The sequence below is a fragment of the Nyctereutes procyonoides genome, unplaced genomic scaffold (genome assembly GCF_905146905.1).
Source record: "Nyctereutes procyonoides isolate TBG_1078 unplaced genomic scaffold, NYPRO_anot_genome, whole genome shotgun sequence".
Lineage (NCBI taxonomy): Eukaryota > Metazoa > Chordata > Mammalia > Carnivora > Canidae > Nyctereutes > Nyctereutes procyonoides.
Window position 1 is genome coordinate 728,388 of NW_026575022.1, and position 13,070 is coordinate 741,457.

Sequence of the window (13,070 nt, forward strand, 5' to 3'; positions counted from 1 at the left end):
TCCCTGGGGAGGATTTGTGAGCTCACAGAGGGCGGGACGCGGAGTGGGGTGGGGTGGGGTGGGGGTGGGGGGCGGGGGGGGCAGCGGCCTGCACCCCGCACCCCTGCGCCCAGCAGCTTCCAGGCGCCGCTCGCAGACCCGAGGCTTCGGCCGACAGCGCCTCAAAAACCAAGCCTCGTGGAGAAGCTGAGTTTCGCAGAAGAGAAAACGCCTGTCAGAAGTGGCCTCGGGAATTTTAATTCCGGGATATACGGGACAGGACTCCCACGGGACGTGGGATAAAGGCTTGAGCTAATTTTATCTAAGTATCAAAGGGCCTGTTGCCTAACTGAAATCTGGAGGGCAGCGTATTTATTGTGGTTTACATTGGGTTTTAACTATTACATTAGGGTTTTCCTGCTGCTGTGGTTCTGTCCTTTCTTGGCTGTTCACACATTTCTGGAAACCATCTCAGTTTATATTTCCTTTTCTATCATCTTCTTTGCTGTTCCATATGTCCAGAACGGCTTCTTTATACGCTTAAACTGAAGGTTGTGTTGACAAACATTCCTATTAAAAAAATTTAGAAAAAAAAAAAAAAGATCTCAGGCCACCCAATGCAATAGGAGTCCCCATCTGTCTGTCCCTTGGTTTATATATTACACTCAGTAAATCTTTGTCTTCAAAATATAATGAGAGAGATTTTCAATCTCCATCAGGAAACAGTGGTCTAGGCGGAAAGGACATCCTCTCTGCCATGCTGAGCCTGTGCCGTGTCAGTACTATGCGTGCAAGGCCTTGACCTGCCTCTAGGAACCAGGCACATTTCAAAGGCAGCCCTTGGGTTAATGGTAAGATGCTATCAGGGTTTATGGGAGGGTGGAAATAGATTAGTAGCCCATCAGCCTAGAGACTCTAGGCCAGGAGAAGAGCCTCTAGGTGCCATTGGGCCTTATGCAAGTGCGGTACACAGGGTTCATTATGGCTCACGTTTCCTTGAATTTCCAGTTTCACAGGCATCCAGAAATGCCAAAATTATGAGAGGTAGTTTAGAATGAGGAGCCAGCGCACCATTGCAGGGCACGGTACAGGCTCTATTAGAGCTGCGTTACGTCTCGAAGGAAGTTGAACAGATTAAAAAAACAAACAAACTGAGGATTCTTCTCAGGTCAGGGGCGTGCACAGAACAGGAGACACTTTCTGTCTGCCTCCAAGTAAGCAGGGAAAAAGGTCTCTACGGCAATCGCTGAGCCAGCTTTACATATTTCCTCCGGATCCTGAGAAGCTAGTGGGTAACTCTTGACAAGAAAAGTTTGACATCAGGGAATTGACCCTTCCTGACTATACGAGGAGAAAGATTGCAAGGGGTGAGCCGTATAATTAGCTTCTGCTTTCATGGTCAACTTCTCTACTTTAAACCATAAATATTCCGACATTCTGCTAGACCCACAAACCTATTTATCCTTTCATTCAAAAAATACTTGCTGAATGTCTACTACGTACAAGAGAACATTGCATTCCCTAAGTGAACAGTGTTTAGTAATTTTATCTCACATAGTTACCAGTAAATTCATAGTATTAAAAATATATGCCAAAGCAATATTAAGTGAAACAGTTATTGAACGAATCTCTGCACAATACATTGTATGAGATGCAAGCATGACCTTGTGCAATGTTGTCCAGAATAACAGGGGCTCACCATTCAGCGATTAATTATGACATAAAATCATATGTAAGAAAATGTGACAAAAAGCTCCGAGCATCCAGTTACAGTGAGATAGTGCCACCAACAGAGGCGAGAGCTCTGTCAAGGGCTATGAGTGAGGTCTTAGTAACAGCTGTTCAATAGTCTCAGATAAGTCTGCTTGCCTTTTGAATAAGGCAGCACCACACTGAGGCTCTCCTATATCAAATTATATGCCAGAGGTAAAGAATCCAGAGACGAATATAATCTAGTTCCTAACTTCACAAAGGCTATAACTCAATGGGAGCAATAGACATTTATGGAAATTATTCCCATGGAGCATGTCTGAGTGTGTGTGTGTGTGTGTGTGTAGGTGTGTGTTTTTGAAATTGAGGTTCATACAAAATGCCCAACTCTGTTGAGGAAAGTTGGGAGATGTAGAAAGAGAAAATCAATGATGATTTTTACTAAAGCAGACTCCGCTACAGTACGAACTGATTTTACCCAAAACCAAAGGGAATCTAAACACAAAAGTCGGTCTCAGGAAACGAAGGAGATGGATTTATTTTGAAGAGTTGCTGCTCACTCTGCCTGTCTTCAATGGCCAACAACACATCTCCATGTGTCACCAGCATGGGTGTGACACCAGCGAGGCCCTGTATGAAAGAGAAACTTCAGCAGATACTCGCTTGATGCAGGGCTGGTTCCCTGTAACAGTTTTCCTGGACATATGAACCCAGTTCTTTTTGTATTTGATGATCTCACCTACTAATCCTGCTGCTCTTTCTACCATTTTAATTTCTTTTCAACTTCAAGTTTCTTTTTAATGATTGAAACTCTTTTCTGAAAGACAACCCTAACCCCTTGCAATTTGTATTTTTTTCTAAACTAAGGCTCCTTGACTTAGGGTACTATGCATAAACATAGCTCCTGAATTCTAGTGACTCTTTAACACTCACAACCAGAATTTCATCCTTACAGGTATCTCACCATCAGACATGCCTTCGTCAAAATGTTCCTGTCTCAACCCTCTCACAAGCGTCACTGTTCACAAAGACAACTGAGTAGGATTTATTCCTCAACAAAATTAACAAAGGTTTATAAAAATAAGTGAAGAACAAATTTAATTTTTTTGAATACTGGATAACTTTTCTAAAGTATATTCAAGTTAGTTAAATGTAAATATTCAGGAAGTATAAATCCTGGAAAAAATTTCCATGAAATACATACTAAATACAGCATGGAATGGCAATTTCGCCTTGGCACATAAACCACTGAAGATTTTTTTTTTTTACTGAATGCAGAACCAGTTAGAACATTGCTGTTTTGACTTAGATGGGCATTTATAAATGTTTGGGGACTTAAATTTTGTATAATATACACAGGAAGTGAAGAAAAAGGAAAACCTTTTCTTCTTCTTTGGTAAGGCTTAGCCAGACATATCATAAAGATCATATTTTATTTGTAAGAAAAGTTTTTGTTAGAATTTTGTATTTTATATACTTTATATGAAAAGGTACACTTTCAGGGGCACCTGGATGGCTCAATTGGTTAAGAGTCTGCTTTCAGTTCAGGTCATGATCTCAGGATCCTGGGATGGAGGCCCACATCTGGCTCTCTGCTCAGTGGGGAGCCTGCTTCTCCCTCTGTCCCTTTCCTAGCTTATGCTATCTTTCTCTCTCTCTCAAATAAATAAATAGAATCTTTAAAAAAGGGAAAAGAAAAGGTACATTTTCAGAAAAGATTTAAGGTTCTTGGGTAATGGTAACACAACTGAACTATATCATAATGCCAAGAGTCATTATTATGCAGGTGTCCTGTACCAAAATAACTGAAATGCTTTTGGGTGGTCACCTGACAGAGGTGAAATTAATACTCCCAAACTCAAAATCTAGTTTAGATATCAAGATTGATGATGCCACAGATACACCAGGAGAGTATGAAATGGTTTATTACTGACATAATGAGGCTTTCTTGGGATAAACTAGAATGTGCTCCCAAAGCAGGTCCAAGAATACCTTGAAAAAGCAGAGAACAAAGATTGTCTGTAGGGTTTTTCTGGTAGATAGGAGGGTGAGTATTCTTTCACACAGGATGTGGCTTGTGTGGTTTGGAATTCCCACTAGCTTGCCCAGATATAAAGCAGAGGGAGAAAAAGAGTGGTGGGGATTGAAATTTGTCAGCTGTCAAACAAACACCGAAAATTGAATCTGACTCTATTACAATTCACCTCTGATATTTGACTGATGGCTGAAGTGTGCAATATTTCAGTGAACTGAGTTTGAACTTATTTAAATAAGCCATCAGCATCCTCTAGGAGTCCTGAGGCTCCACAGCCTGAGGCTGGTAAGGAAAATGAATGTTCCATTGAATGTGTTGCTCAAGAGTCCAGGATTATGCAGCTTTGGAAGTGAAATAAGTGCTTTGGTCATTATCAGTAATAGAGTCTGGAACTCAGACAGGGGTAAGGAGTATTTTGGTGGTGCCTTTTATTGTGTCTTTAATATATGCAGGAACTGTGTGATCCTGACTTAATTTTTGCATATCCATGAAGCAAGAGATCACCAGAGTTCTCATGTTAAAAGAGGTTAACTTTGGATAAACAATTGTTGTTATTGCCCTTGCCAGGCCAGATGGTCAAACCATTGGCAATGACCAAGAGTTTGTAAATGGCAGATGGGGCCACTTGTTGGCCAAGGTATCCAATGTTAAGATGGCTGCCTAATGTACAACCAGTCATGCTGATCTTTGGGGATCCTATCCTTGATCAGGGACATTCCAGGAAAGGAATAGTGAGGCACAACCTCCCAGTGAGCTCCATTGTATGTGATGTGCTATTGCTGTCCAAAACCATGAATTTCCTTTTCTGTTCACACAGATGTACACAAGGGATCACCCAAGTGGCCAGGGCATTCAGGACAGAGGTGTCCTCCTCTAGAACTGTGACACTTGGCAATACATTAGAGGATGGACGCAGCAGTCATCCTGTTGATGAGATATGCTAGCACCCACCTTTGACTCTATTCTCTAGAAGGAAGGCTCCCTGGTTGTGCTGAACTTGTGGAGTGCTGCTTCTATGACCCAAGACGTAAGAACAGTGGATATGGAGAGCTGTGGGCCTAGGGCCTGTGAGGACCTGTGTTTCTGGGAGAGCCCAGTATGCAACCAGCAGTAGCCACTCTAATGGTATGGAGTCAAGGGGGTTGTTCTCTTTTACTAGAAGTCCATGGGAAACATATGCCCATCCTGGATGCCCCATTCAAAGTGGGTTGATTTTCAAGTAACATTATAAAGGGCTTATTAAGGTAAATTTCTAATTTAAGAAAATGTTGCCTTCAGAATTCAAAAAGGCCTAAAAGATGTTTGGCTTGTTTTAAATTATGGGTGATGAGCAAATCAACAGTTGTTTCTTGATAGTGCCAGAGTGGCCTCAGTTTACCAAATCATTTTCAGGAATTTAACTGAAATTGTGCAGCCATGTACTATTTGTGGTACAACAGCTCAGTCTTTTTTTTGTGAGCTCTTTTGTTAAGCATTTGTATGGCCTGAGTGAAAATGTCAAGCAGGCCTCCTTGGGAAGTGATGTCATCCAAACAATATCATATATACCTGTGCTGCCAGAGAGCGTCGAATGTAAGTAAGAACTTGCCTGCGGGGGTCACGTGTGACAGTGGGACTGCTGCAGCACTCCTTGTGCAGCCAGATAATGGTGTATTGGTCTCTTCAGAGGCGAAAACCAACTGCAGCTGGAGAGGCTGTTGAAATAGAAACCGATCAGAAAATATTAGCCAAATCTATTACCAGTTGCTAATTGGATGGAGACAGTAATTTGAATAATATTTTAATAATATTGGGTATGAGCCTTAATGAATGGGACCAGGGCATTAAGATGGGGGAATGCACCAAAAGGCACCGTCCATTCTTTCCAAGTTTAAGAATAGATCAAATTGGGCTGTTTAATAGAGAAGCAGTGGGAATAATCATCCTTTGCCTCATTAGATCTTCCATAATGGGTTTCAATCTGTGAAGGCCCTGTTTTAACTTACATTGGTCTGTATTAACTGTTTTAACTAGGGAGGAAAAGGACCATGGACTCCCATTTTGTCAAGCCATTTATAAATGTCGAAAAGTTAATTACTTTCATTTTTTTATTCGTCGACTAAGATCCCCTCTGCCCACTATGGGATATTTTAGGACAATGGTCGCTATGGCTCTGGGGAATTTTGGCAAGGCAATAGACCCATGGTTAAGACATGTCTTTTTGTCCTCTGTTTTATATTCAGGAAAATCTCTAAGGTTATGGGGAACACCACGACTAAATGTAGTAGGATTCCAGGTCGAACTGTAATTTGAGCTCCGGTATTGATTATGGTCATGAAAGTTTGCCAAGGGGTGCATTTCAGCAGATGCTAAAAGTTATTTCAGGGCCTGTACTACAGAGACACCAAAGCCAATCATCTCTCTTTCTTTAATTATTATATAAAGAGAGCCCCAGTCACATACTTCTATCTTTCAATGCTAATAATTGAAACTTGAAACTCAGGTTGGTTGCATCAGGTAGGACTTAGCAATTGCAGCACAAAAGCAGCACAGTTCAAAACACAAGATGGCCAGCGAGCACGATGTATTATTGGGCCAATGTAAGCAAAGGAAGCTCCCTGGTGATGGTGGCCATTATCCAATCTCTCTCTTCCCTGTGCCAAGTGTTGTTAACATTCATAATAAAGAAACGGGCCCTCTACCCAATATTTGGTTCAGATGTCAAGACTGACAATGCATTACTATACAATAGGACTTTCTAGGGAGAGCAGGATTGGGCCTAACAGGTCCAAACATGTGCCAGGAGAGTGGGGAGGGGAGACTAGCTTTGAGATGTTTACGGGGAGTTAGGAGCAGAGCCAGTAAGGGAGTTTCTCCATAAAGGCTGGGGCTTGAAAGGTCTGAACTTTCCATGCGTACCAAAGGAGGGAGCGCCTCGACTTTCTGACAGCTTGCCTATACGTGCGCAGGGGAAAGGGAACTGCTGGGACTTGAAAGTTGTCCGCAGTCAAACATCACCAAAATGGGCTCTTATATTTTACTACGTGTGTGTGTGTGTGTGTGTGTGTGTGTGTGTGTGTGTGTGTTATGTATGTTAGAAGAAAATATTTGATTTGGAATGCTTGATTTGGAATCAAAAAGATTTGATTTGGACCCAGCATGACCTAGGGATTCACAGAGAGTCAAGGGTGGTGTAGAAATTGCATGCACTTTACTCAGACGAACCTGAACTTTAGTCTGAGCTTCTGGAAACGTATACTTAGACTTCCCAGTTTTCTCCACCATGGAAAACAGAAACCTCTAAGAACCGCTGGGGGGAAGAGGTCAGTGCGAATTCACGTGAATTGTATGGCCTGTTTCTCGGCATATGGTAGGTATTCTTCATGCTAGCTCCACCGCTGCTCCTTAGACATTCAGTAACTTCTGTTTATTTCCGAATGGAAAGCCTGGCAATGGTAAGGTTTTCCTGCATAGCCAATTCCTGATTATTCACAAGTGAGTTGTCCTCCTTGGGGATAACGTGATGCCCCAGGAGTTTCCCAGCATCCATTTCAACTGGCCAGTATTCTTCGTGTTAGGGAAAGGTATGAGCCAAACCAACCAATTTAATCACATATTAAATTGGATTATGCAAGGTTGTTCTCTCCATGATGTACCTTTATACCATAAAAAAGTATATTTGAAACTCTCTACTTAGTCTTTGTCAACCAATGATCTTTTTGGCTATGCATTTTCAGGATGCTCACCATGTACACTTTTATCACTCAATTTTTTCTTTCAACAAACATGTATTGGGCAGGTCGTGGTGGGTCACAATGACACAGTAGCCCTCGATACTAGGATATTCTGTAAGGATAACATGGCAGTCAGAAAAATACAAGTAATTCAGAATACGCATATGAAACAAAGCAGAATATGCTGTTAGTAGACAGAACCTGTGCTTCCATGCCCTGTTCTTTTATCTGTAGGCACCGATGGCTAAAAACTCATGACCATGAGCTCCTCTAACTTGTGATTTCTTCGTTCCAGGAGAGCCATTCTTAGCACTTATTTGATATTTTGCTGCCCAACCACATTCCTTTAGCCTCATAATTTCAGTGGACACAAGTTGATGCCAACTCCAGTATCTGTATTTTTCAATGCCTGATGCCGTTCTCCAAATCCAGAGACCATTCCCCCCACATGCCTGACATCCTGGAAATGCCAAGTACTTAAGACCCGTTAAGAGTAGTTTCCAACTGGTGAATGACGGGAATTGGTATATAAATATCCCATCACCCTCTCTCTTAGACGGGAAAACGCTGAAGCATGTGCTTTACACTGACTTCCAGTGTTTTTCCAGTGGGTTTAAGCACCATCACCCACAGTGACCACTGGCTTTATGTAACTACCCTTTGTTGATTGTTCTTTTTTTTTGTCTCATTTCTTTATTCACTTAACAGTGTTTTTTGCTAATCGCAAATAAGTAAGTTACTGGCGCTCACATCCTTGATTTAAGGCCTGCTTGTGGGGGAAGCCAAATAAGATAACTTAGGTTTATTTTGTTGAGGAATTAGGAAAGAATCAAGTTATATACATTCACTGAAATCTATCAAGAGCTGTGAAAATTCTTGGATTTTAGTTGCTTGTGATCTAATAAGTTAGGCTATTTCTGTTTCATGGTTATTGGCACAAGACATGGGACTCCTAGGTCACAGCCAAAGAACTTCATTACTCACAGCACAGCAGGCCACATGAGCTCCATGTGTCAGCTCTCCTTGCCATCCCTCCCTCCAGGCTCCAGAAAGGGGGTGCAGAGGACCCATATGAATACCAGATACACAATAGATTTGTGCCATGACTGAGGATACTAAACTTGGAGACTTGATTATCTTATCATGAGGGGCAAGCATACCTGCTTTCACTCTTCATCCTTCACTGCAAATGACATCCTGAAAATTGGCCCAAGCAAAGAGACAGCATAGTCTTATATCCTTGGTACACCCAGCAGGGACCCACAGGACACAGAGCCCATGACAAATCACCTCTCCCCACAGTGTCCTGGTTTATATTCTACAACTTCTCATGTACCCATTCTCCAGGAAACTGAGATGAGGCTCAAAAGGTCTTTCCACTTCTCACACAGGGCCTGCCATTATATACTAGCCTAGCTCACACTGGAACATCAAGCACTAGATGCCATAATACTTTCCCCTACTTGACGGCACTAGTGGTCAATAGGAGAGAGTGCAAGGTGGAAAGCCCAAGAAAAGAAGTATGAAAAAAGGATAATAGCATCATGATTCAGGGAGGTCTCTCAATTCTTACGAGAAAATGCCATTTGAGCTATCATAACAAATGATGAGACTAACAACGGAAGAGAAGAAGGCTCACAGACAGAGGGGACACTACAGATGAGAGGCATGAAGATGTGGAAGCTCCGTGACGGTCCGCAGGGTGCTGCAGAGCAGGGGCAGGAGGGGAGAAGTGACTGAGCGAGGTGAGCAACCCAGTGGGGCTCATTATGAGGGGCTCAAAGTTATTTAATGTGTATTTAGCAGAGGTTAGCTGCCCTTCTACGATATTCTGCTCCAATAATATAAGCTGGCCCCCCAGGGTTCCCACCTGTTACTCTTCCCACTGCAGGCTGCTCAGATACTGACCTCAGGTAGCAGGGTCACAGCCTCAGGTCGGCTTCATCGAAATTAGCAGCGCTTCCCCTCTGCTATCCAGAGGGTTCTACTGTCGGCGGTGTGGAAAGGCCTCTGTTGAGATACCATACCCATCATTACGGTCAAACAAGAAAGTACTGCTTTTAATTTTTTTTTAAAGTAATTCAGAAAAAAAAAATAAAGTAATTCAGTAGTAGAGCTCGGTGAATATGAGAATCTAGGGGAATGGCATTTACAGAAGACAAAGTATCAGGGTCTGACTTCAAATTCTAAAGTCTTCAATCCCACAGGTGAAGCTCCTTAGCATTGTGGCCTTGGGCAAGCTACATAACGTCTTAAAAACTCAGTTGCCATTTCTGCAAAATTGGAATAATAATGTTACAGTCCCTGTGCAAAATATTCTCATAATTGAATGAAATAATTAACGTTAAGTACATGGGGCGGGGTGGGGGGCATCCTGCCACACGTTATCACTTAACACAAATGGTTATAAATCTCAGGTTTACAATATTATCACAGATGGATGGAAGGCGGCAGTATTCAGTACAACAGCACGTATAAAATCAATCCGTTGGGCTTATTTGGCCACTATTAGAGTATTTATAAAGAGTCTCGCAAATGGGAGCTAGTCATAATGTTTACGAGTTGTAATGTCCTTATCGAAACTGAAATCTGCTCACTGCATCAAAATCTGACGGCGGCTTCCTAAAGAGCGTCAACAGATTTTCAAAGACGTCTTCAGAGATAGATCTGTGGTTTATTTTTTAAGAAAATCCTCACACATTTATTAGCAAGAAATGGTGCGTTATCTTTGTATAAATTATTCCCACATGCCACGGTGGGTCAAAAGACTTGGCGTGGTTGCAGAACACTATTAAGTAGCTTACAAAAGTTTAAATGGGAAGAAAAATAGTCACAGGATTTCGTAGCGAAGAGACATAACCATAGAGCCACGGCTCAGCGCTCGTGTTATTCTGGGGGTGCTCTGCTATAACTGGAAACGAAAAAGGGTGAGTCTGCGTAACCCTGTACCACAGGCGCCTGTAACACTTGTCTCGGCCAAACCCCAACCCAGAAGCCACAAAATCTGCCTGTTGGGTAAGTCCAGGGCTTCCCCACGTGGGCGCACTCTCACACGGGTCACAAACAACGCGCGTGCCAACGATCACACAACGTGCTGTGCAGCCAGCGGGATCCTGCTGCTTCCTCTCTGGGGCCCACTTGGCCGTGGCTCACCCGTCTCATTTCACGCGGCCTGTTGCCCTCACCCGGTTGCCTTCAGCCTGGAGCACACGCTCTTCACCTCTCACACCCGCAAGCTGGGGGCACACTGCACACACTGCAGCACACAACACTGCACACACTGCAGCACGCACACTGCAGCACACTGCAGCATGCACACAACACTGTGCACACTGCAACGCACACTGCACACACTGCAGCACACAACACTGCACACTGCAGCACACAACACTGCACACACTGCAGCACGCACACTGCAGCACACTGCAGCATGCACACAACACTGTGCACACTGCAACGCACACTGCACACACTGCAGCACACAACACTGCACACTGCAGCACACAACACTGCACACACTGCAGCACGCACACTGCAGCACACTGCAGCATGCACACAACACTGTGCACACTGCAACGCACACTGCACACACTGCAGCACACAACACTGCACACACTGCAGCACACAACACTGCACACACTGCAGCACGCACACTGCAGCACACTGCAGCATGCACACAACACTATGCACACTGCAACGCACACTGCACACTGCAGCACACAACACTGCACACTGCAGCACGCACACTGCACACACTGCAGCATGCACACGACACTGTGCACACTGCAACGCACACTGCACACACTGCAGCGCACACACTGCACACACTGCCCTTAGCGCTCGCCTCAGATGGGCCTCTGCCTCCTGCATTCCATCGCTAAGCCCCGCCTGTGTTCCTCTCTCTTTGCACTTGGTGTCAGTGTGAGGATACAATTCTGGGGGGTCACCCTCTAATCCAGTGCCCTCACGTTAGAGATGATGGAATGATCTCACCGTAGATGCTTGTATATCCTAAGGTTTCATATGTGGCTTCTGCAGAAATATCTATGAATCACTCTAAATTCTAGGCTAATGTCTGGAAGGTTTCCACAAGTAGCTGGTCTTCCCCTCTGCATTATATTAATTCCTAATAGTTTTATTCAGAGGATAAAATTTCTCTATTGTCCCCTGAGGGGAAATGCCTTTTTATTGAAAAATCAGTGGCTCAGAAGAGAGAGTATATTGTCTGAATATAGATGTACAGGATTTAAAAACACACATGTATTTAAATCCTGTATAAAAGGTATCAATTCAAATCATACATCATCTTTATGAATTCGCTCTGGAATTTATTTCCACTTTCCTCTTTCGTTCCCCTGGAATTCACCACATCTTTATTTATATAGCACTTTATAGTGTTCAAAGTACATTACTCTACATTCTACCAATAACAATGGATAATTTTGTGTGGGGGAGTAGACGGCTTTATCATATAAATGAATAAACCACGGATCATTTCGAGCTGTGAGGATTAGACTATTGAAAGAAAAAAGTAAATAAATCGTGAAAATGCTGGGGACAGTGGAATGGAACGTTAATGTGCTTGAGATCCCCAAATTCTGTAATTTTATCTTCCTGAAAGGCCAAGAAGTCTAAAATACGCGTGAAAGCATCCAAGGTACCGTCTGATGGCACGTCCGGGCCTGGCGTGCGGGAGCGCGTCCCCGGGCATGGGCGGGCCCCTCCCCTGTCTGTGCGATGCTGCTGCGGGTTCCCAGGGGCTGCGTCTGTCTTAGGAACTCGGTTGAGAGATTATCAGAGCAAACTTACTCTGAATGCCAACTCTTCTGTGGTCTGAACAACAGCATAAGACGTGGGGTCAATAATCAACTGTTTTTACGACTGTCAAGGCATTTCAGACCCTGTAGGAAAAATATTCAAAGAAAAAAAAAACCCATGGAGGAAAAAAGCCTTCAAAAATAATAACATCGTGTCTGTTTTTCTGCTCGGTCACAGACGCATCGCGGTCGGCTCTCCTTTGGCTACAGCGCAGAAACCTCCTCGTCTACTCTGAAGGAACTTCAGTCAAGACACTCCATCAACACTCTCTCTGTCCTCGATACTCATTTCTTCCACGTTATTTTAAGGGTTTCTGTAAAAGCATCTTTCCCTCTTTAATATGCCAGATTTCACTACCTGAGAGGTGTGTGTGCTCCTGTGCGTCCGTCAACCGCCGGCTGGGCCTCATGCCTTCATAGGAGTTGGCTGCTCCTCAGGAAAGATCCATAGATCCCTGAAACCACCTCCGCCCTGTAGCACATGGCCTCCTGTTCCTCGTTTCAAGGGCTAAAGTGTGGAGAAAAAACAGCCCTTTACCAGAAAACTCAGTTAAAACATTCGATTATCGTGATGTTGCTCAACCAAGTATTGTTTATACGACTGTTCGCTCTCCACGTTGTCAGCAAAATTCTTTGATTTCACAATATTGTGTAATGGAGATTGTCACACTGTTACTCATATTAAGTAAATTGTGCCGCGATTATCTGGTCATTCAGTACAGAATTGACAACAATAAAAATCAGCCAGCGTAAGTTTTGTTTCAGTGCTCTTAAATACAAAGAAACTGGGTCTATTTCAAGCGTTTTAAGAGCCTG

The 13,070-nt window shown here is 43.4% G+C and overlaps 1 long non-coding RNA gene across 2 annotated transcripts; it reads right to left on the bottom strand.

Moving 5' to 3' along the window:
* Nucleotides 1-238: 238 nt before the first annotated feature.
* LOC129521079 (uncharacterized) lies at nucleotides 239-12,754 on the bottom strand. 2 transcript variants are annotated; one of them, XR_008666750.1, is made up of 5 exons: nucleotides 12,613-12,754; nucleotides 12,247-12,338; nucleotides 9,346-9,447; nucleotides 5,273-5,418; nucleotides 239-549 (listed from the first exon to the last, which is right to left on the bottom strand). It is a non-coding gene; the product is annotated as an uncharacterized LOC129521079 (long non-coding RNA). The 2 variants fall into 2 exon arrangements; XR_008666749.1 differs by lacking the exon at nucleotides 12,247-12,338.
* Nucleotides 12,755-13,070: the final 316 nt, after the last annotated feature.